This window comes from Bos indicus, chromosome 3 (genome assembly GCF_029378745.1).
Source record: "Bos indicus isolate NIAB-ARS_2022 breed Sahiwal x Tharparkar chromosome 3, NIAB-ARS_B.indTharparkar_mat_pri_1.0, whole genome shotgun sequence".
Classification (NCBI taxonomy): Eukaryota; Metazoa; Chordata; class Mammalia; order Artiodactyla; family Bovidae; genus Bos; species Bos indicus.
This window is the reverse complement of record NC_091762.1, coordinates 69,676,100-69,701,442: the sequence shown is the minus strand read 5'-3', so window position 1 is coordinate 69,701,442 and position 25,343 is coordinate 69,676,100. Positions and strand designations below refer to the sequence as shown.

The following is a 25,343-nucleotide window of genomic DNA, read 5'->3' as shown; positions in this document are numbered from 1 at the left end:
TCGATGCATGATGCTGGATGCTTGGGGCTGGTGCACTGGGACGGCCCAGAGGGATGGTATGGGGAGGGAGGAGGGAGGAGGGTTCGGGATGGGGAACACATGTATACCTGTGGCGGATTCATTTTGATATTTGGCAAAACTAATACAATTATGTAAAGTTTAAAAATAAAATAAAATTAGGGGAAAAAAAAAAAGAGATAAAAAAAAAAAATTAAATTAAAAAAAAATTCATGTCTTACCCATCTTTTCAGGTACTTCAAAAGCTCTCTCCTACATTAAATCTGATATTTAGCACTTAACTGAGTTCGTTCTTCTATAACTGGAAATCTTAGTGCTCTTAAAATCACCATCACCGTTAAGCACCAAACAACTCGCTAAAGTTTATGTGTGTTAGGATTAACTCTCCAACTGAATTGTAAATGATACAGATGGCACAGACATTTAAGAAAATAGATGTGGTCTACTAATCCTAAATAGACCGCAGAATCAATAAATAATACATCAACATTATCATAGCTAGTTTAGGGGAACCAAAAACATTGAATAAGTTCATAAACTCAGCACAAATATCACACACAAACATCAAGATCAGGGTTTTAGGGAGGAATGAATGGTAATGAGATAGGAAATCAAGCATTTTTCGGGAAGGAGGAGATGGAGATTCATTTCCTCTCTCATTGAACAGTACAAAACTAAATTATGGATAATGCATATGGAGATGGTTTATGCAGTTGTAACTTTGATACCTGAAATCTGAAAAAACAAGTTGTGATATCAAAGAGACAACTGTAAAATAACAGTACCTTCACTACTTACTGCAGGGAGCAAACTTTCCATTATATTCTAGAGGGACCTATAAAATGTTAATGTACATTACGACAGAGTGTTTTCAGTAAGAAAACATTAAGAAATACGCACATGGAGACCACTAGTGTGGATTTTTTTACTTTAAATTTTTAGCAAATATTATTTTTTTTCAGCTTTATTTTTTTTACCATGTCTGACAAAAAGCAGCCTGTGAAGAATAAAACAACAAATTACTAAAAACATAAGATAAATAATAATTTGAAGGGCCACAACTTTACTAACATGAAGAAATTGATTCTTACAGACATTGGCCAAATAAACTGACTTCCAGTTTGAAATAAACTCCATAATGATCTGAATTCACAAGCCAAAGTATGTAAAGTGATGTCTGTGATCAAAAGTCATGAAACACAAAGACATCTTTGATAAATTCTTAATAAATAAATTTAAAGTGACAGTAAGATGTGTGTTATTAGGTTTTAGTCTAATTTTATGATGCCTAGACTTTAAAAATGTAGAGCTGTGAGGTTTGCTCATTCGGGTTTATAAGACCAGCAATAAAAATTTATTCCTAAAAAACATAAAAAACTTATTCCTTTTTCTCTGAGACTCTATATATGGAATTTGGGCAAACTCATACCAAGTGAAGGGTCTTTCTTGAGTGATGGGTTCATGACCAAAATAGGATGGCATCTCTGACAGTTGCATATACTAGATATATAATAATTTCTTATTTAACTAACCAAGCAAAATAACCATTTGAAAACTAATATACAACTTGGAAAAGAGTTAAACTAAATAACAATATCCAGATAAAATCTGATGTTATTTCCTCAGTAATTTTTCCATGAGTCTAACTAGAAAATAACTGTGGCAGCAAAGCCCTGTCATTACATTAAGAAGCAGTTAAAGTGGCATGCTAGTGAATGAATATGAGTCTTCCAGGCTTGGCCTTTCTGCTTCCTGATACTATCTTTATACTCTCAAATCCTCTGTGCTTCTATTTGGACTTGGTCACCTGCTCCACTGCTGGTTTCTGAAAGACTTAGAAATTCTACATTGGGATGCTAACAGAGTCCTCATTTAACATTCTACAGCCCAGTCACAAGACGGCACCACACCCCAGGCCCAAATTCTTGCAAGCTGCCTGCTGCCTTCCACCCACCCTGGCTTCCTGACTGAGCCAGTTCATTCGTCTCCTGATCCTTCTGGACACTGACTATCTCTAATTTTTAAACAGAAAAATCTCTCCCTCCCCATTCCCCTGCCAAAAGAATTCACTATCAATCATGATGGACGGAGAGCAAGTGGAAAACAAATCCCTTCAATGCCAAAACAGCCTAAGCACAAGAACAAAAGAAAAGTGAGTCTTAGTCACTCAGTTGTGACCGACTATTTGTGACCCCATGGACTGTAGCCCACCAGGCTCCTCTGTCCATGGAATTCTCCAGGCAAAAATACTGGAGTTGGCAGCCATTCCCTTCTCCAAGAGAGCTTCCCAACCCAGGGACTGAACCCAGATATCCTGCATTGCAGGCAGATTCTTTACCACCTGAGCCACTAGGAAAGCCCAAAATACTTGAAAAATATATGCTGATATAGTCTTCTGACACAGGTATGTTTTAGCTTTTTCAAAAAGAGGGGCTATATGGGTCCCCTCAAAACATTTTAGTTGTGATTAAAGGGGAAAGGTTAGATGTCTCTGCTGAGTGAACCATCATAAACACTGTTATCCAAGAACAAGGGATCCAAATGAAAATGGACATAGTGTGTGGTCTTCCCCACCTTTCATTTCCCACTACCAAATTCATTAGGCAGCTTGCTTTACGGCAACTATTATTTCTAAGAGGTTCTGCTGCCCTAGGTCCACTACTTGGAGTTCGTTCCTAAAAGCAGAGCACTCAAGCATTATATAGACCTAAGATCCTCATAGGAACAAAAACGTTCCAGTGCTCATGCATGACTTGCAAATCATAATCCCAAACGATCTGTCCAGTTTTATTCCCCAAGGATCTTTTGCCCTAGTCTCTCTTCCAACTCCTCTGGAACCATGAGGGGACATACCATGCACTTACACACTATATTCCACACAAAGATGCACTACCCAGGTTCCCCCTCAAGGAAGAAGCTGCTAATGGCTACAGCAGATATGGTTGCAGACGGTTTCTAGTTGACAGCATCTTCAGGGTCCACTTCCACCACTCACTCCTCCTGAGAAGCTCACAAATCAGGGACTGAGTCAGGTGGGCTCATAAAGGTGCAGCCAGTTCAAAGTTACTCTGGACCCCTCAGCAGGGCAGTCCTTGCTGCAGAGCTCCCTAAAATGTGGGCTGAGGTTTTGTGGGGTCTGGTAACAGACTGACATCTCCCTCTATGTAATTCTACTTCTTCCTCTTCTTTCCACAGGTGTTATTCCCTACCAGAGAGCTTGATCCCAAACTCCATCTCAGCATCTGGTTCTGGAAAACTCTATCTGTAACATGCCTCCATGAGTCAGATTTTCTTCTTCATTCTCTGATTCTACTCCTGCAGAGTCCAGCTCAAATAATATCCTCAAGAAACACTCCTTGATCATTCTAATCAGGAGTAATTATTCATTTTACTCTGTCCCCTTGAATTGTGCTTTTACACCTCTACTGAGAAGTAGCTTTCTGTTAAATCTAGTAGTTTAAATTTCAAGTTTATTGAGAGTACAACCTGTGTCTTATTCATTTCTGTATACCCCACAGTGTATAACAGTTAAAAGAGTTATGAATGATAGAATAAATTAATGTATGATCTAGAATCTGCCTAAACCTCTTTTTCCCCCTCTCTATTATAACTGAAATGAAATCTTGCCAATATTTCACACACCAGATCCAACCCCTTCTATTTTTCAGCTATATTTTATATTAGCTTCTGCTTTCTGATCTAGTTAACCAAATCCACTTTGCATGATACACACTTTTCCTGTCTCATCTGATGGTATGTTCCTTCAAAATACTATTCCAGACCCTCCATCTATGTGAGGCACCCCAGGGTACTGCCCCTCAACTCCAGCTATCTCAGTATCTGTGTCTAAAAATATTTATGATCCATCAGAACAGTATTCACGTTCTCTTAAATCTTTCTAAGACTAGAATAATATTCTCTATATGGCATCGCCAACTCAATGGATATGAATTTGAGAAAACTCTGGGAGGTAGTGAAGGACAGGGAAGCCTGGCATGCTGCAGTCCATGGGGTTGCAAAGAGTCAGACAGATCTTAGCGACTGAACAACAATGAACAATATGGGAAACATAATATATATGTATACATTCTGCATTAATCATATATGTATGCTCACTTCTCCGCTTCCCAAAATGACTGTTTCACCCTTTCTCCTCTCAGTCCTTATACACCTGGGCCTGCCACCGCTGCCACCACCATAAGCCCATCCCTGTCTGATAACTTATCTCATAATTCATTAAATAGTTAAAAGCAAGCAGTAAGAATCTCTCATCATCACCAAAACTATTGACACTCAATATCTCTAGTCTAGTCCCTGCTTACCATCTTGTACTATGGACTAGGAACCCCTGTTTCTACCAAAGGCCAGACTCTCCAGTTTTGTGGTAGCTCAGTGGTTAAAGCGTCTGCCTGCAATGCAGGAGACCCGGGTTCAATCCCTGGGTTGGGAAGATCCCCTGGAGAAGGAAATGGCAACTCACTCCAGTATTCTTGCCTGGAGAATCCCATGGACGGAGGAGCCTGGTGGGCTACAGTCCACAGGGTCGTGAAGAGTTGGACATGACTGAGCAACTTCGTTTTCACTTTCTATCTTCAGGACTTCATGTCCATAGGTTTCCCTTGTTCTTGCATTATCAGCATCCTGGATCATCTCCAGCTCCACACACTACTGTGTCCTAGAATCGTTCCTCTTCAGAAACTCTACTTTGATCCCAGATTCCACTCACCCTCTGATAAAACTTACTGAAAGATTATAATTAATCTTTAAATAATTAATTAATAATTAAGTATAAATAATCTATAATTATAAACTTATAATTAATGAATTATAAGTTTTAGTCTCTAGAAGCCCCCTCTGGGTTTTCACCTCACAGTCTCTAACTTACTTTCCTTTGCCAGACCTGAGTGCCCATGACATCACTGAGACTGCTCTGGATGAGGTCTCTGACAATGTTCATGTTTCCAGATCCAGTGGTGGCTTCTCAGGCTTTATCTTGCCTGATTTTTCAAAGCTGTCAACACAGTTGGCAACTTTAAAAATAAGTAAATAAAAAACAAACTCTTATAACACTCTTAATTTCTATAACACTGCATTCTTTTGGCTTTTCCTAACTCACTGAGAGCTCCTTTGCCTGCTCCTTCATCTCTGCTTGACCTCCAAATGCTGTCAAATCCAAAGTTTTGTCCTTGGGCCTCTTCTTTACCCTCCTAAGTGATCTTATCCAGACACTCGGCTTTAAATATTAATATTATCTAAATGCCTATGACCGACAACTCTCAGTCTCCCACTCTCACTTTATTCTTCACTGACCTCCAGACTCACATAGAGCATCACTACATGAATATCTACTTTGCACATAAAACCTACCAGCCAAAACAGAAGTCTTGATTTCTGAACCAGCACACCTGCATCTCCCCTAATCTTTCCATTCTTAGAAAGGGGAATTGTCATACGCCCAAATGTTCATGTCACACATCTTGTTGTTCAGTCACTAAGTTAGGTCTGACTCTTTGCAACCCCATGGACTGTAGCATGCCAGGCTTCCCTGTCCTTTGCTGTCTCCTTTTGCTCAGACTCAAGTCCATTGAGTCAGTGATGCCTATCCAACCATCTTATCCTCTATCGTCCCCTTCTCTTCCTGCCTTCCATCTTTCCCATCATCAGGGTCTTATGCAATGAGTCAGCTCTTCACATCAGGCGACCAAAATATTGGAGCTTCAGCTAGTCACAATCCAGCAGTTATCTCTGACTTCTTTCCCTCACCTTTCATATCAATAAACACTGCCACCAGAACATGTCTGAATCTATTCACATCTTTCCATCTCCATTACTGCCATCCTAGGCCAAATCACTGACTCCTTCACGTCAATGACTGCAAAATCTGCCTATTGATCTCCTCGCTTCTGCTTTAGGACTCTTAAAAGCCATTCTCCAGTAGTTAGAATGAGCTTTCATAATGTATTAGACTAACTTACTCTCCTACTAAAACCCTCAAATAGCTTTTCCATTGCACTTAGTAGAATGTGCTTTCGGGGTTCTCCTAACAACCCACACTCCCTCCCCAGTTCCCTGCCCCCATCCACCATGCTGTGCTCACAGGGGCCTTCTTTCTACTCCTTGAGCACAGAAGCTCATTCCTACCTTAGGGATTTTACATTTTGTTCTTCCTCTATCTGAAATGCAGTGTCTTCAATCTTCCCATGGCTGGCTGCTCTTTATCATTCAAGTCTCATTTCCATCGTCACCTCCAAAGAAAGATCTTCCCTGACCACCAAATCTAAATTAATGCTCCCAGTCACACTCTGGCCAGGTACTAACACATCCTCTGTTTTATTTTCTTCTTCATACTTATCACTTTATGAAATTGTCATCTTCATTTCTCAGATGTTATCTGCCCCATCTCTTTCCCCTTCCAAGAGAACCAGCATGTGGCCTGTCTTGTTCATCACTGTATCTCTAATGCCCAGAGAACAGAGGGCACATAATAGATAATCAGTCAATAACTTCTGAGTGAGAATAAATAAAAATTAATCTTTGGAAGAGCATTAATCTTATATAAATAAATAAAAATTAATCTTATGTGATGCCGTCACATAAGGCATCCACTGAGAGTTAGGTCCTTCTCTCTTCCATGGCAGTACTTCCCACATTGAAGTAAACTCTTTTCCACTGCCTATCTCTTCTACTATATGCTAATTCTTTGAGGACAAGGACATTTTATCTTTGTATTATTACCAACTAGCATAATTCTTATCACAGAGTAAGGTGTACTACAAATATTTGTTGAAGGAATAAAAGAAAACAAAGATGTGGAAGAAGAAATGTGACATAGATCCTATGGATAAGTACAACGGTGACCCTCAAAAGAGGCTGGATAATGACCACAGCATTTGAGCCCAATCATCACAGAGAAGTGAAGCATTACATATAGGTTTAAACTTCAGGACTTTAAAGTCATTATTAACACTCTACCCTATTTGAAGTTATGCAAATCCTACACCATTTTCAGATGATATTGGTGTGATACAGGGGTTCAAATTCCTAAACAAGATGCTTGGGTAACAGGAAGACAGTGTCAGAGTTCTCTGAGCTATTTGAATTACTAAAACTTACAGAATACATCTCAGACTATTTTTCAATTCAATTAGTTTTTACGAAGTATCCACAGAGGGCATGACTGTACACAGTGTGGACTGTGGATGTGAATATGCTATGTCAAAGCAGGTCAAAGATTTACAGGTCCCAGTGGAAAAAGTCAGCTTATTCTGTTTATTCCATTATTTTTGTGTCAGAGAAAAGTCATTAAAATGTTATGACCACTTGCTTGACCTGTGATCCAGGTCTGGAAAAAAATAAAGTCCAAATTGCTACAATTGGCACCCTGTAATAAAGGTCATGCACTATTTTCTCAGGACATGGAGAAAGGATTTACTTAGTTTTTTAATAGAAAACTCATCTGAAAGAAGATGCAAATTAAAGAAGCTTGACATTTTTAAGCACAGCCAATACGTGAACCATGAACTTCCAGATGTTCAAGCTGGTTTTAGAAAAGGCAGAGGAACCAGAGATCAAACTGCCAACATCCGATGGATCATCGAAAAAGCAAGAGAGTTCCAGAAAAGCATCTATTTCTGCTTTATTGACTATGCCAAAGCCTTTGACTGTGTAGATCACAATAAACTGTGGAAAATTCTGAAAGAGAAGGGAATACCAGACCACCTGACCTGCCTCTTGAGAAATGTGTATGTAGGTCAGGAAGCAACAGTTAAAACTGGACATGGAACAGCAGATTGGTTCCAAATAGGAAAAGGAGTACGTCAAGGCTGTATATTGTCACTCTGCTTATTTAAATTATATGCAGAGTACATCATGAGAAACACTGGGCTGGAGGAAGCACAAGCTGGAATCAAGATTGCCGGGAGAAATATCAATAACCTCAGATATGCAGATGACACCACCCTTATGGCAAAAAGTGAAGAAGAACTAAAGAGCCTCTTGATGAAAGTGAAAGAGGAGAGTGAAAAAGTTGGCTTAAAGCTCAATATTCAGAAAACTAAGATCATGGCATCTGGTCCCATCACTTCATGGCAAATAGATGTGGGAACAGTGGAAACAGTGGCTGACTTTATTTTTCTGGGCTCCAAAATCACTGCAGATGGTGATTGCAGCCATGAAATTAAGACGGTTATTCCTTGGAAGGAAAGTTATGACCAACCTATACAACATATTAAAAAGCAGAGACATTACTTCGCCAACAAAGGTCCATCTAGTCAAGGCTATGGTTTTTCCAGTGGTCATATATGGATGTGAGTGTTGGACTATAAAGAAAGCTGAGCACCTAAGAATTGATGCTTTTGAACTGTAGTGTTGGAGAAGACTCTTGAGAGTCCCTTGGACTGCAAGGAGATCCAACCAGTCCATCCTAAAGGAGATCAGTCCTGGTTGTTCATTCGAGGGACTGATGTTGAAGCTGAAACTCCAATACTTTGGCCACCTGATACAAAGAACTGACTCATTTGAAAAGACCCTGATGCTGAGAAAGATTGAGGGAAGGAGGAGAAGGGGACGACAGAGGATGAGATGGTTGGATGGCATCACCGACTCAATGGACATGAGTTTGGGTGGACTCTGGGAGTTGGTGATAGACAGGAGGCCTGGCATGCTGTGGTTCATGGGCTCGCAAAGAGTCGGACACTACTGAGTGACTGGACTGAACTGAACTGATGGAAGAAACAACCCCTTTCCTTGTACCAGAATGCCATCCAAGGGGTAGGTGCTCTAACTGGTGCTATATTGAGAAGAATTAAAAAAAAAAAAAAAAAAGAGGCTAATCATTACCTACTTACACACATACTGAATGCAGATCTCTGTCCTCCAAGGAATTACAAATCAGATGATAAGACAATACATGAGTACCAAAAGCTAAAAAGAAATCACAAATATTATGTGCTGTATACCATCCATAGTAAAAGCTGCAGGATTTCAGTGGAAGGAAGGCATTCTGAGGCTGGAGGGCAGAGGAGGTGGGTCCTGAGCAGGGCCATGGAGCAAGGAAGATTACCACTTGAGGTGTCAGTGAGATACTTCTCCAAAATGTGAGTGTGGAGAAAATAATACTGCTTTCTGAAACTTAAACTCTGATTCAACACATGATTAATGCACATAGTCACCCCAATGAGACAAAGCCTCCCAGTCTAAAAAGCCTTGATTCCAAACTTCTTGAATCTATTAACATATCTAAAGAGAACTGCATATGATGCTCAAACAGCTCTGCCCATCTGAGCACCCTCCAGATTAGGGCACTAAGACAAATTGAAATAAGGGTCTAATGTGAAGATGCTGTTTTGTCAATAGATAGCCAGGCTGGAAGAGCCTTGCCATTAGCCATTCCACTCATGTCATTTCCTTTTCTGACTACACATTCACCCAGCAACTTTTTTGATAATTAGGTTTCTTGTGTAGTTTGCCTAAAGGGAGCAAAGTGCTGGTCAGGCCAAGGAACATCAGGACTTCTCAGCAATTAAATTTCTCAATGTAAATGATTGCATTAACATTCTGGCTTTATACATCAGTCTCTTGTGAGCTTTGTTAATACTAATCATCATCCCTGAATTAGAGTAATTCTAGAACACAGACAAAATCAATTTTCAGACCCTGGAGAAATGCACATGACTTGGTTTGTCTCAACAGAGAGTTCATTCAAGAGTTTAGAAACCCCAGAGAGTATAGTTTAGTCAGATAACTTAAGACAAATCTGTGTCAAGATTTCAGTATCATGTTAAGGAATTTGGAGTTAACTTTTAGGCAGTGGGAAGTCATTTGTGAAATTTGAAGCCGGGGGGAGGGGGGGGCATGGCATGTGTAACATGCAAGGAGATCAAACCAATCAATCCTAAATGAAATCAACCCTGAATATTCATTGGAAGGACTGAAGCTTAAACTGAAGCTCCAATACTTTGGCCACCTGATGTGAAGAGCTGACTCACTGGAAAAGATCCTGATGCTGGGAAAGACTGAGGACAGGAGGAGAAGGGGACGACAGAGGATGAGATGGTTGGATGGTATCATTGACTCAATGGATATGAGTTTGAGCAAACTCTGGGAGATAGTGAAGGACTGGGAAGCCTGGCATGCTGCAGTCCATGGGGTTGCAAAGAGTCGAACATGACTTGGCAACTAAACAACCACAACAACATGATTGAAACTGTTATTTATCATGTATTATCTGTTGTATTCAGCTCTATTTGGCAGAACTCATGGCTTAATTGAGGAGCTAGCCAAGCAAACTATTGATTACAACACAGCGTTATAAGCACACAGAGTACTCTGAGAGCAACAAGGATAAGGAATTATTTCTCAGAAGAGAAAACTTACACATTTTTCTATTAGAGTTAACATTCTTTCTATCTTCCCTTGTATTTAGATACTTTTTTAGTTAAAAGAAATATATCAATATATCAAAGAGCTTCATTAGTATATTTCTGACTCTCTACTGAATACTCTTTACCTGAAGAGGCCGTAGGCATTTCAAAACTCAACATTTCACAAACTAAATTAGCTATCTTCTCTGCTCTTCATAACCATTCCGGCTCTTCCTCATGTGTTCCCTACCTTCATGAATATAACCGTAATGCTTCCAGTTATTAGTACAGTCATGCTAGACCATCTCTTCTATCCTCAGCATACAATCAGTCCTAAAGCCTTGTAGATTTTTGCCTTCTTATTACCTCTTAGATTTATTCCTTTGCAGAGCCACTGCCTCAGTCAAGGTTTTAATCATTTGTCAGCTAGATAACTGAAAATTCATCTAAATGGTATCCTGCCTTTGTTTCATCTAGTTTCTCTTCTCTCCAGGATATCCCTGGCTTTGAAGCTAGGATAATAGTTTGCTTAGTCATTCACCAGACACATATTATATGTCAGGGACTTTTCTAACCATAGGGAATACACTGATGAACAAAACATTCAAGGTTCTTGCTGCTCACAAACCTGATCTTTTAGACAGGATATTAATTGTGAGAAAAAAATGAATAAAGAAATTTTCAACAGTGATGAATATTATAAAGAAAGTACAATTAAATGATGTTGTAGATAGTGACTGGAAGACTGGGTTGTCATGAAGGGCTCTTGGTTAATGGCAGTTAAAAATGGATGATAAGAGGTAGCTATTCATGCAAAGGTCTGGGCTCAAAGTATTTCAGTCAGTGTACCCAGGATGGCTGCAAGTTTAAAATCTTTAAGAAATGAGAAGAAGGCAAGCATGGCTATGATAAGAGGATGAGAGAGAGAAAGAGTGGTACAGGATGATATAAGTGAGTCATACAGAGGGCACTCATGTAGGACATAAGTTTGAGTTTAATTTACATAGATAGTATGGAAAGCTATTGAAAATGCATTAAGGAGAAGAGCTATGATTAATTCATGATTTGAAAGCTCACTCAAGGTTTTTTATGTAGAATGGATTATAGAAAAATAAGAAAAGAAAACAGATCAATCTAGAGTCTAGTGCTAAAGTATAACTAGGATATTCGGTGCTGTGGATGATGATGACTGTAAAAAAGAGAAGTAGGTATTCTGGGGATATATTTTGGAGCTAAAGCCAATAAGACTTGCTGATGCATTGAATGTGAGAAATGGGGGGAGGGTGGGAAGAGGAAGCCAAGAACCTGTAACTTGAGTAACAGGGTGAGGATACTGGTGTCACTCTCTGAAATGGAAAAGACTGATGGAGGAGGTTTTAGAGCTTTCAACTGCAAGTAAGAATCAAGAGTTCTATTTGGCCAAATTAAGTTTGAATAAGTACCATGACTTCAAGTACAGAAGTCAAATAGGCAGTTGAATAAAGAAATATGGAGGTTGACGGAGAGTCATTGCTAGAGATATAAAGCTTGGGAGTCACTGACATGTAGATAATATTTAAAGTCATTGACCTAGAGTAAAAGTAGACTAGAGAAAAGTAAAGGATGAGGACCAAGGCACTCTCATATTTGGAGATCAAGTAGGGGTTGAGGACACAGAAAAGGAGACTAAAAAGGAAGTAGCAATGAGCTGCAAGAAGCATCAGGTGAGTATGATGTCAAGGAAACCAAGAGAAAAGACTGTTTCAAAAGGGAGAGAGTGGTCACACCAGTCAGAATGGTTATCATTTAAAAGTCTACAAATAACAAATGCTGGAGAGGGTGTGGAAAAGGGAACCCTCCTACATTGTTGGTGGGAATATAAGTTGGTATAGCCATATGGGGACTTCCCTGGTGGCACTAGTGGTAAGGAATCTTCCTGCAATGCAGAAGACATAAGAGACGTAGATTCGATCCCTGGGTCAGGAAGATCTCCTGGAGGAGGCCATGGAGACCCACTCCAACATTCTGGCCTCGAGAATTCCATGGACAGAGGAAACTGGCAGGCTATATACTGTCCATGGGGTCCCAAAGAGTTGGACAGGACTGAAGCAACTTAGCACCCAAGCAGCCAGTATGGAAGTTCCTCAGAAAACTAAAAATAGAATTACCATATGATCTAGCAATCCTGCTCCTGAGAACATACCGGGAAAAAAATATAATTCAAAAAGATACATGTACCCCTATGTTCATAGCAGCACTGTTTACAATAGCCAAACATGAAAACAACTTAAATGTCCATTGACAGATGATTGGACAAAGAAGATGTGGTGTGTATATAACAGAATACTACTCAGCCATAAAAACGAGTGAAATATTGCAGCAACATAGACTCAGCTAGAGACTATCATGTGAAGTGTAGTAAGTCAGAAAGAGAAAGACAAATACCATATGATATAACTCATATGTGGCATCTAAAGCATGGCACAAATAAACCTATCTACAAAATAGAAACAGACTCATAAACATAGAGAACACACTTGTGGTTGCCAAGGTTGTTGGCAGGGTGGGGTGGATGGACTGAGAGTTTGGGGTTGGTAGATACAAGCTATTATATTTAGAATGGATAAACAATAAAGCCCTAATGTATAGCACAGGAAATTATACTCAATATCCTATGATAAACCATAATGGAAAAAAATATTTTTAAAATGTGTATCTATATGTGTAACTAAGTCACAGCACAGATTGGCACAACACTATAAAATCAACTATACTTCAAAAAATGAAAGTGGCAAGAGTCGTCACCTTTGTCAAATGCTGCTGTGAAATTAAAATAAAAGATGTTGCCCACTATACTTGGCACGATGGAAGTCATTGGTGACCTTTTCAAAATCAGTTTGAGGAGAGCTGTAAATAAATCTGTACTGGAGAGAATATGACAAAGGGGAGAAAGAAGAAATGACAAATAAAGACAGCTGAAGCAAATCTAATCATGCAACTCCCCTGACCTGAAACTAACACAGCATTGTTAATCAACTATACTCCAATATAAAATAAAATCTTTAAAAAAGAGCAGAAGCTTGCCATTCATCTCACACCCTTTAGACTAAAGGTCAAACTCTGTGCCTTCAGATATACAATGCTCTTCAGTATCTGAGTTCTTGCAACCTAAGCAATTTTATCTCCCAACCATACTCTCCCTCCTACTACTATAAATACTTGTAATACTCTAACATGAGTCATGCAAAGTCTCTTCCTCCATATGCATCTCTGGGTTACTCCTTGCCCTTTCCTACATAAAAAAAAAAACTCTTATACATCCTTTGGTCCCCTTCAAGAATGACCATATCAGGCAAGCAGTGCCACTCCCTTCCACATGATTTACTCTCTCCTTAGACTTTCCATTGCAACCTGAACGGCTACATAGTGTTTACCTCACTACACTGCAGTCTTCTTTCTTTCTGAAAATTCATTATTTATTTTAATAGAAAAAATAAACCCTTCAACCTTAAAGAATGTAATTTGTTTTCATATTGTTGTAGAGAGCACTTATAAGATAGGAGCATCTGCTACCAGTTCCAAGGATTTCACATATAGTTTAGAAAAAGTATTGTTGGATTCAAACAAACATCAGTGTAGAGGAACAAACATCTCTGTCTCCTCATTTTTCCATAATTTTACTAAATCATCACTAGGAAAGCTGGTAATGGGGCTATCATATAATTATTCCAACACTTGGTAATGACAGTGAAATCAGCCATCCCAATCCAGCTAAATTATAAAAACATGACCTTTAGTAAGGTCATGTACTCCCTTCTCTCATTTCTGGAGCACAAAGGCTCTACTTGATACCCCATGGACCAATAGTAGACTTGAGTTATAATGTATAGATTCCTTTCAGTTATAGTTGCAAAAGAAGTCTTGAAATTCTTGATGGTTTGACATCTCTTGGAAAGAAACAAGCTAGGAGGCAGACTGCTGATGTGGATTTGCTCAGATGGACACCATTCCCAGATCTTTAAGTGATACATCCAAAGTTCTCTCAGTAAAGTTGTGGCCATGACTCCACTATCTCTGGCTATCTTCTTTGATTTTTAATGCCTTACGTTCTTTACCAGCTGTTGCAGCCACTGCTTGGTAAAATTCTGCCATGAAGTCTGGCTCACTGACCTCCAGCGCCTAAGAAATTCATTGCATTCCTGCTCAGCCCAGCCTCCAAACCACTAATCCCAAAGACACAGCTGGCACTCAAAGACACAAGGTGGTCGGTTTGCTCTAGACTTTCTAGCAATGGCTGTAATTTCCCAGGTGCTGTAGAAAAATATCCACGCTGAGGACCTGAGCAGCTAGCAAGTCAGTGAAGAATACACTTCATCTCCTGGGAAGTGACGTAAGACATTGGGGGAGGGGAAGAGTTAGAAACATTGTCGGGTACTGAGGGTAAGGGAACGACAGTGGTATCGAAGAGGAAGATGATTCCAGTGGCATTCTCCCCTTTTTTCTCACAGGGCACCCAGAGACCATCACAAGAGTATTTAGACTCCAACTGTCATCGCCACTTACATGTTTCTACATTGCAGTCTTTGCTTTGATTATAACACTCCTCTCCCCTCACTCTATGACACTCATTGGCAACAGAATAAGAACAAACTTTGAAGTTTAGGAGCATTTCTAGGAGATTTGTGTCCCTAGATTTAGATCTTGTACAGAGCAGTGTTCTCCTAGTGCTTCCTAAACAAAAGCCTCTAAAAATACAAATTTCATTGTTAATTTCTTAAAATTCTTCAATGTCTTTTCTGAGTCTATAAAATAAAATACCAAACACACTGGCATGTTGAATAAGTCCTTGATGATTTTGCTCATTGTAACCTCTTCAGCATTATTTCTCTCCACCTCATCCTGATCTTCACACACTGGGTGTACACCAAACCATTTCCAGGACAGTTTTTCTCAGGTTTCTGTACACTGAGGTGTGCTACCAACTTTTCTTGGAATATCTTTAAGAACCAGCTCAAGGGTCACCTCTCCTCTTAGGTTTTTCCAGATTCACCTCTCCCTCCTTCTAGCACACTAGACACTCTTCATTTGCCATGTTGGGTCGGTAACTCTGTTATTGCACTCATCACATTTATCCTTTTATCATCTTGTCTTCCTAATCATTTGCAAGCTCTGTTGAACAGGAACTTTGCTCAGTTCATCTTTGTATTTCTAGCACTCAGTACATTGCCTGACACACAACAAGCACAGAGTTAATGAATACTTTTCTTTAAATCGTTTGATTTAAAGGTGATTTCAAGTTTTAATAATATCTTTTAGATTGATTATTTTCATTATTAGGAATAATTTGTAGGTGGTGAGTCTTTAAAGTGCAAAGAACAAATTCACTTCTTGAGGAATAAAGGGATAGGCTATGAATTTTAAAGATGTCTCGTAGTCCCCATCTTCCTGTGGAATAGAGTCACAATGATAAATAACTGATCATATTAGACCACTTGCTCCAATCAAAATGAGGCAAATAAATGCCAAGTTAAAGCACATCTTCAATTCACATTTGCATTCTAAAGAATTAGCCATTCAGGGAAATTATTTGTTTTTATTTCCTTCCACGTTTTGAGACTACTTAAAAGTTTTCAAAGGAGTGATAAGACATATAGTTTTTCTTTCAAACTGTTTACAAGTCAAAATGATTTTGAAACATTTTCAGACATTTTTACAACATGGGACCTACATTTTTTATCGACCTTTGTGTACTTTTTTCAATAAACTTTTCCTCACATTTTTCCTTGATGATGGACCCCACTTCTAGACATTTAAGTTCCCTCTACAGTGACAAGAGGGCTTCCCAAGTGGCTCAGTGGTAAAGAATCTGCCTACCAATGCAGGAGACGCAGGTTCTATCCCTGGGTTGGGAAGATCCCCTGAAGAGGGAAATGGCTACCCACTCCAGTATTCTTTCCTAAGAAATCCCATGGACAGAGGAGCCTGGTGGGCTACAGTCCGTAGGGGTCACAAAAGAAGTTGGAAGTTGGACACTACTTAGCAACTTAACAACGACAATAGTGACAAGACACACACCAATTACTTCAAAAAGAATAAAAAGTTCACGAGGATTGTATAAACTTAGGAGACAGCATTGTGTTATCACAATAATTGAAGTTGTCTACTTAATAATGGCACTTTAGAAATTACAAAAGCTTTTGTTGAGCATCAACAGAGCTATATGTGTATATCACAAAGCCCAGAAGCTGAGCTCTTCCTTCTCTGCTTTGGCATTAGAAGTTGAATCATAAATACAGGAAGAGGTCTAAGACGATATAGTAGAGAGACCCTGAACTCATCTCCTCCCATGAACACACTCAATTTGCACCTATTTACAAAGCAACTCATCCTGAGGGGTTACTGAACAGCTCTACAAATAGAAGGACCACATAGAAATTGGTAGGAAAGACAGAGAAACACTATACACTGAAACCTCACCTTTGACGACATGACCTGCAACAGGGGCAGGTATTATTGAGGGGCCCGAGTGCAGACTTATCCACCCTGAGACACAGCAAAAATATAAAATAAAAACAATAACACACTACTTTAAAGGGCACCTAGATTATATGGAAAGAAATCCATTTACTAACCTTAGAGCTTTTGCTAAACGGGCAGTGAACTACTGGAACTCTCCCCAGTATGAGAGGAACTGGCAAGTGCCATTGTTTGAATCACCTCCAGAACTCTCCTTGGTCCACAGCCACCCCAGCTCCAGCCATTCTACCAAGATGGCCTCAACATGGCACACCCAGGGACTGCCCCCAGCCAGAGCCTACTCCTATTCTAGGTGCTCCACCAAGGCAGCTTCAGGATTGCCTCCAACTCATGCCCACCCTAAATCCTGCCAACCTGCCAAGGCAGACTTGGCACAACGTACCTTGAGATTTCACCTGCCTCACACCTGTTCCAGCTCCAGTTAGCCTGCCAAAGCTAGCAGGTGCAAACAGTCTACACAGTAGACGGTCCCATACAAGGCTGCTCCTTCAGACCAGGACAGATAGCTATCTTGCATAATTCATAGAAACAAATGCCAAGAGTCAAACAAAATGAAAAAACAGAAATATTTTCTAAGTGAAAGAACAAAATAAAACCCGAGGGAAAATCTTAATGAAACAGAGGTAAATATTTTACCTGACATAGAATACAAAGAAATAGTCATAAGGATGCTCAGTATACTTAGAAGAGAAATGGAGAAATACAGTGAGATCTTCAATGAAGACTTAGAAAATAAAGACAGAACCAATCAGAGCTGATTAATACAATAACTGAAAAAGGGAATCAATAGCAGATTAGATAATACAAAAGAGACGATCAGCTACATGGAAGAGAGAATAGCAGAAATCATCCAATCAGAAAAGCAAAGAGAAGAAAGTTTTTTTTTTTCTTTAATAAAGGGAATTTAAGGGACTTCTAGAGAAACTTCTAGAGAAGGCAATGGCACCCCACTCCAGTACTCTTGCCTGGAAAATCCCATGGATGGAGGTGCCTGGTAGGCTGCAATCCATGGGGTCTCTAAGAGTCAGACACGACTGAGCGACTTCGCTTTCACTTTTCACTTTCATGCATTGGAGAAGGAAATGGCAACCCACTCCAGTGTTCTTGCCTGGAGAATCCCAGGGACGGGGGAGCCTGGTGGCTGCCATCTATGGGGTCGCACAGAGTCGGACACGACTGAAGTGACTTAGCATAGCATAGCATAGAGAAACATCAACCATACTAACATTTGTATTATAGAGGTCCAAGAAAAATAAGAGAGAGAAAGGAAAAGAATACTTGTTTGAAAACATAATGGAGGAAAACTTCCCTATTCTAGGGAAAGAAAGAGACATTTAGATATAGGAGACATAGAGAGTCCCAGATAAGATGAACCCAAAATGATTCACACCAAGATACATTATAATTAAGAAAGCAAAAGACAGAGTTTCAAAGACAGCAAGAGAAAAACAAGAAATTCCACACAAGGTAAACCTGTAAGGCTATTAGCTGATTTTTAAGCAGAAACTTAACAGATCAGAAGAGAATGGCAGGATATATGTAAAGTGATGAAAGAAAAAATAATTACAGTCCAAAATACTCTATCTGGCAAAGTTAAAGAATTCAAATTAAAGGGAGAAATAACTAAAGAGAGAAATAAATCCAGGTAAAGCAAAAATAAAGTTCATTACCACCAAACCGAACTGCTGAAGGATTTGCTTTAAGTGGAAAAGGTCACAATAGAAATGTTTAAATATATGAACAAAGAATCTCACTGGTAAAGGCAAATATATAGGAATGGTATGAGATCAGCTGTTTGAAAAGCTAGTCTGAAAGTTAAAAGACAAAAGCAGTGCAATCAACCACAATGAGTTGATACTCAAAATTAAAAGATTTAAAATATGATGTCAAAAACATAAAATGTGAGGGGGGGCGGTAAAAATGCAAAGCTTTTAGATGCTTTCAAACTTGAGAATATCACCTCAAAATAGATGACCATGTATACAAGTCGGTGTATTCAAACCTCATGGTTAAACCAGAAACTTAACAATACACAAAAATAAAGAGAAAGGAATTCAAACATAACACTAAAAGAATACATAAAACCAGGGAAGTAACCAAGAGAAGAAGATAATGGAGAAGAACTACAAAAACAACCAGAAAACAATTAACAAAACAGCAATTAGTATACACCTACCAATAATTACTTTAAATGCAAATGAACTAAATTCTCCAGTCAAAAGATATAGGGTAACAATGCATTAAGAAAAAGACTCATCTAATATGTTGCTACAGGGGAATCAACTCAGCTCTAAAGACATAAAGAGAGTGAAAGAGAAGGGATACAAAAAGATATTCCATGCAAATGGAAACAAAAAGAAAGCTGGGGGAGTAACACCCATATTAGACAAAATAGACTTTTATAATAGACTTTAACTAGAGATAAAACGGGCATTACATAATGATAAAGGGGTCAAAAAAACAAAAGAATACAACATATAATAACATTTATACACTCAACAAAGGAGCACCTGAATAAGTAAAGCAAAATATAAACAAATATAAAGAAAGACACAATAATACAATAACAGTTCTACTTATACCAATAGATCATCCATACAGAAGATCAATAGGAAAACACTATGAACAGGCATATTCTTTACTGTCTGAGCCACCAGGGAAGCCCTATAAACAGTTGCCAGATCCATCTAAGTGGATAACCTAGAAGAAAGGGACACATTCCTAGAAACATAAAATATGCCAAGATTTCCAAGTCTCTCTTTTCAGAATAAATAGACAATCTGAATAGACCAATCACTAGTAATGATACTGAATCAGTAATTTAAAAAATAACTCTCAACAAAGGTCACAGGACTAGATGGCTTCACAGGGGAATTCTACAAAACATTTGAAGAAGAGTTATCTATTCTTCTTAAACTGCTCCAGAATATTGAAGAAAAGGGAATACTTTTGAATTTATTCTATGAGTCCAGTGTTACCCTGAACCAAAATCAGACACACAAACACAGAGAAAATTACAGACAAATATCCCTTATGAACACAGAAGCAAAAAGTCTCAAAAAAAATTTAGCAAACTGAATGCAACAACACATTAAAGTAGAATTTATTCCAGGAATTGAAGGATGGTTCAGTAGCTGCAGTCAATGTGACACTACATTAACAAAATAAATGATGAAAGTCATATGATCATCTTAATAAATACAGGAAAAAAATTTGACAGAATTCAACATCCATTTATGACAAACACTCTTAAAGTGTGAATAGAGGGAACATACCTTAGAAGTCACATATGACAAATCCACATCCAATATTATGCTCAACAGTAAAAACATGGAAGATTTCCTTCTCAGATCAAGAACAAGACAAGGATGCCCAATCTCACAACTTTCATTCAACTTGGCATTGGGGAGTCTAGCCAGACAAGAAAAAGGAATAAAAAACAAACTAGAAGGGTAGGATGGGGTGTGAAGTGAGAGGCAGGTTCAAGAGGGAGGGGACATATATACACCTATGGTTGATCTTTGTTGATGTATGACAGAAACCAGCACAATATTATAAAGCAATTATCTTCCAATTTAAAATAAATAAATTTTTAAAAAGGGAAAAAAGGCATTCAAATCATAAGGGAAGCAATGAAACTATTACTATCTGCATATAACATGACTACATATAGAACACACTAAGACTCTACCAAAACACTCTCAAAACTAATGAAAGAGTTCAGTAAAGTTGCAGGATATAAGTTTAATAGACAGAAATTTGTTGCTTTTCTGCACACTAATAATGGAGTATTAGAAATGAAGAAAACAATCCACTCAATGTTGCATCAACAAATAAAATACCTAGGAATAAATTTAACATAGGAAGTAAAATATCTTTACTCTGAGAACTATAAGACATTGATAAAAGAAATTGAAGATGACACAAATAAATGGAAAGACACTCTGTGCTCATAGATTGTAAGAAATAATATTGTTGAAATGACCATATTACCCAAAGCAATCCATAGATTCCATGCAACCCCTTTTGAAATACCTATAGCGTTTTTCAAAGAACTAGAACAAATAATTCTAAAATTTGTATGGAATCACAAAAGATCCCAAAGAGCCAAAACAATCTTGAGAAATAACCAAGCTGGAGGTATCACAGTCCCTGATTTCAAACTATACTACAAAGCTATAGTCATTAGAACAGCATGATACTGGCACAAAAGCGGACACACAGATGAATGGAATAGAATAGAGAGCTCAGAAGTAAACGCCCTCTAATATGGTCAATTAACCTACAATAAAGGACGCAAGAATGTACAGTGGAGAGAAACAGTCTCTTCAATAAATAGTGTTGGAAAAACCAGATAACTAATTGCAAAAGAATCCAACTAGACAACTTTCTCACACCATAAATAAAGTAAACTCAAATGGATTAAAAATTTAAATGAAAGATATGAAACCATAAAACTCCTAGAAGGAAACATAAGCAGTAACCTCTTTGACACTGGTTCTAGCAATATCTTTTTGGATATGTCTCCAAATATCCCATGGCAACAAAAGCAAAAATAATATGACTAGTTCAAACTAAAGAGTTTTTGCACAGTGAAGAAAACCACCAACAAAATGAAAATGCAACCTACTAAACTGGAGAAGATATTTGCAAACAATATGTGTGATAAGGAGTTTATATCCAAAATATATAAATAACTCATACTATTCAACATCAAAAAATAAACAACTTCACTTAAAAATCAGTAGAAGACCTGAATGGACATTTTCCCAAAAAAGTCAGATGGTCAACAAGCACCTGAAAAGGTACTCAACATCACTAATCATCAGGAAAATGCAAATCAAAACTACAATGAGATATCACCTTACACCTGTCAGAACGCTTTATCAAAAAGGCAGGAAACAATAAAAACTGGCAAGGATGTATGAGAAAAGGGAAACCTGGTGAACTATCAGTAGAAATATAAATCAGTACAGCCACTTTGGAAAATAGTATGGAGTTTCCTTTAAAAACTAAAAATAGGGCTTCCCTGATGGTCCAGTGGTTACGTACCTGACTGCTAATGGAGGGGACATGGGTTCAATCCCTGGTCTCGAAAGATCCCACATGCCATGGGGCAACTAAGCCCATGTGCCACAACTACTGAGCCAATACTCTAGAGCCCACAAGCTGCAACCACTGAGCCCCTGTGCCACAACTACTAAAGCCCATGCTCCACAACTAGAGAAGCCACTGCAATGATAGCCTGCACATCACAGCTAGAGGATAGCCCCCTCATGCTGAAGCCAGGGAAAGCCTGTGTGCAGCAACAAAGATCCATCACAGCCAAAAATAAAAATGAATAAATAAGTAAATGTAAAAACAAAACTAAAAACAGAAGTACCATATGATTCAGCAATTGCACTTCAAGATATTTATCTGAGGAAAATGAAAATACTAGTTCAAACAGATATATGCAGCCTATGTTCATTGCAGTACTAATTACAATAGCCAAGATATGGGGGCAACCTAAGTATCCATCAATATATGAATGGATAAAGAAGATGTGGTGTGGTGTGGTGTGGTATAGTGTATGTGTGTAATGGAATATTAGCCATAAAAAAGTGAAATCTCGCCATTTGTAACAGTACTATAGACATAGAAGGTGCTATGCTAAGTGAAATAAGTTAGAGAAAAACAAACACCATATGATTTCACTTATATGTGGAATCTAAGAAACAAAATAAAGGAACAAACAAAACAGAAGCAGACTCATAAATACAGAGAACAAGCTGATAGTTACCAGAGGGGAGAGACAAGGGAGGACAGACAGATGGTGAAGGGAATTAACAAGGTACAAACCTCCAGTTATAAATAAGTCACAGGAATATAACATATACATAGGAAATAGAGTCAATAATATTCTAACAATTTTCCATGGTGACAGATGGTAACTAACATAATGAACAAAAAATATCAAATCACCATGTTGTATACCTGAAACTAATATAATGTTGTATGCTAATTACAATAATAAAAAATATTGAGTCACAGAGTTTCAAGGTTGGAAAAGACTCAGAGGTCATTTAGTGCAAGTCCTTTATATGAATGAGTCCCCTTCACAACATTCATAATAAATCCCCCTTCAGTCTCTCTTTAAATCCCTTCATGATAGTGAATTTAACCTTTCCCCAGTGCCTCAGGTAAAAATAAGCACAGGTTATTACATTCCAGACAGATTTTGTACCATTTATAATAATAGTTATTTTCAGCATTGTGAAACCTATCAATTTCATTAGTATCAGCCATAGGTCCTTCATCTATTTTGTATATAGAGAAGGGAAAAAGTCAATTATGGAACATTCAAGGTTTTCATTTCTATTTACCTGTCTGCCTATAAGCTGCTTCTTTCAAGAATGAATATTCTGAGTTAGTGAAATGACTTAAAACTGGATGCAACAGCATTATTAAAATAGAAATAGAAATTCAAAATCCTAAAAAGAAATGCTGGACTCAAAGGCTAATGTAGTTGCTGGCACTGAAATTAAATTATCAGTCGGCTTTCTACAAGTCAGGACAAAAGGAGAAACAGTAGATTACAGTTCTCTTTATATAACAGAAGAAAGTATACCAACTTTCCATTAAATGAAAATTTTTCTTAGTTGTAAAATTGTAAGAGAACTTTCTCATGTAGCAGCTTGTAAAAGAGATTTATTTCTTAGTTTTCTATGCGCATTCATTTTTGCCCTCTAATGGTACTGCCAAGAATACTGCTAAACATCCCTTAAACTTTTACAAAAATCTCACCACCTCAATCCAGTGCTAAAATTCTGTTGAATATAGGGGACAAAGCACAGGCACTGGCTAACTACCTTTCCAAACGGGACTATCAAAAACACTGTTTGTGGAACTTCCCTGGAGGTCCAGTGGTTAAGAATATGCCTTCTAATATAGGGGACTCAGGTTTGATACCTGATTAGGGAACTAAGATCCCACACACTGCAAACCAACTCAGTCTGCGTGCTGCAACTAAGACCCAATGCAGTCAAATATTTCTTCAAGAATTGTTGTTTGTTGTCAACATTATGGGACATTAGCTTCCATATATGCCCAATTCTTATCTTAGTTAATGTTGTTTCATCACTAAGTCGTGTTTGACTCTTTGTGACCCCTTGGACTGTAGCCCACTAGGCTCCTTCTGTCCATGCGATTTTCCAGGCAAGAATACTAGAGTGGGTTGCCATTTCCTTCTCCAGGGGATCTTCTTGGCCCAGGATCAAACTCCTGCATTGGCAGGTGGATTCTTTACCACTGAGCCAGCCAGGAAGTCCCTCTTATCTAAGTTCAGTTCAATTCAGTTGAGTCATTCAGTCGTGTCCGATTCTTTGCGACCCCATGAATTGCAGCACGCCAGGCCTCCCTGTCCATCACCAACTCCCGGAGTTCACTCAGATTCACATCCATCGAGTCAGTGATGCCATCCAGCCATCTCATCCTCTGTTGTCCCCTTCTCCTCCTTCCCCCAATCCCTCCCGGCATCAGAGTTTTTTCCAATGAGTCAACTCTTCGCATGAGGTGGCCAAAGTACTGGAGTTTCACCTTTAGTATCACAAATGAAAAACTAAGTTAATCTGTTCTATGGAATTACCATCGTTCCTTCACTTCTCTTGGAAACAACTACAGTTGGCTGATCACTGGGCACAAAATTATGTTCTTGTGAACTGAAGAGGTATACAGAACATTGTGAATGATGAGCAGACAGTGCTGTGAAGGTCTGCTGGAATATCTGATAAGACTTGGGATCTCTCAAAAAGAAATTGACTTTATGTAAGTAACATGTTATTAAAGCTGGCCTTGTTGCAGAGGTAATGTGAAGAAGGTGGGGTTTCTCACTTGCTCTTGAAACACCCCAACTATTTTCCCAGAAAATGCATTATAAACCTCTGCATCTGAAAAGTTACCAATGAGCAAACTGTGTCTTTCTATAGTTAAGCCCCCATGGTTTTACAATACTTCTCTCCATTCTTAAACTAAAGAATTAGGGGGAAGGGGAGGTATACACAATGATTATTTTACCTTTGAAGGCGTTTTGGTGCTAAGACATCACAAAAGGCCCTTAGTAAAAATAGATTACTTTCTCACAGTGATCATCACGGTGCTTTAGACTTTACCTGGACCGCCTGGTTCTACCAGTACATTCTAAATAACTGAAGACAGATTTTAACCTCCTTCCCCACATCCACAGCCAGTCAGACCAAACTCTGCTTTCTTCTCTATGGCTAGAAAAGGCATTAACTCTAATCTGTATTTCATCTGTGTAAATTTGGTAGCTCCCTTATTATCATTGTTTCTGTTTCTACTGTTGAATCTGGATTATATCTAGAGGTCTCTTGAGGTCAATAAGCTAGATGCCATTCATACAAATTAGTTACTATAAAATGAATGCAAGCACAGTAAAAGTAACCTCCA

At 38.5% G+C, this 25,343-nt stretch overlaps 1 protein-coding gene and 1 pseudogene across 3 annotated transcripts in view; both read right to left on the bottom strand.

Moving 5' to 3' along the window:
* The window catches only part of SLC44A5 (solute carrier family 44 member 5), a 431,009-nt gene that overhangs the window by 154,674 nt on the left and 250,992 nt on the right, over positions 1-25,343 (bottom strand). The window lies entirely within an intron of this gene.
* Positions 14,427-14,846, bottom strand: LOC109556644 (uncharacterized protein C14orf119 homolog; annotated as a pseudogene).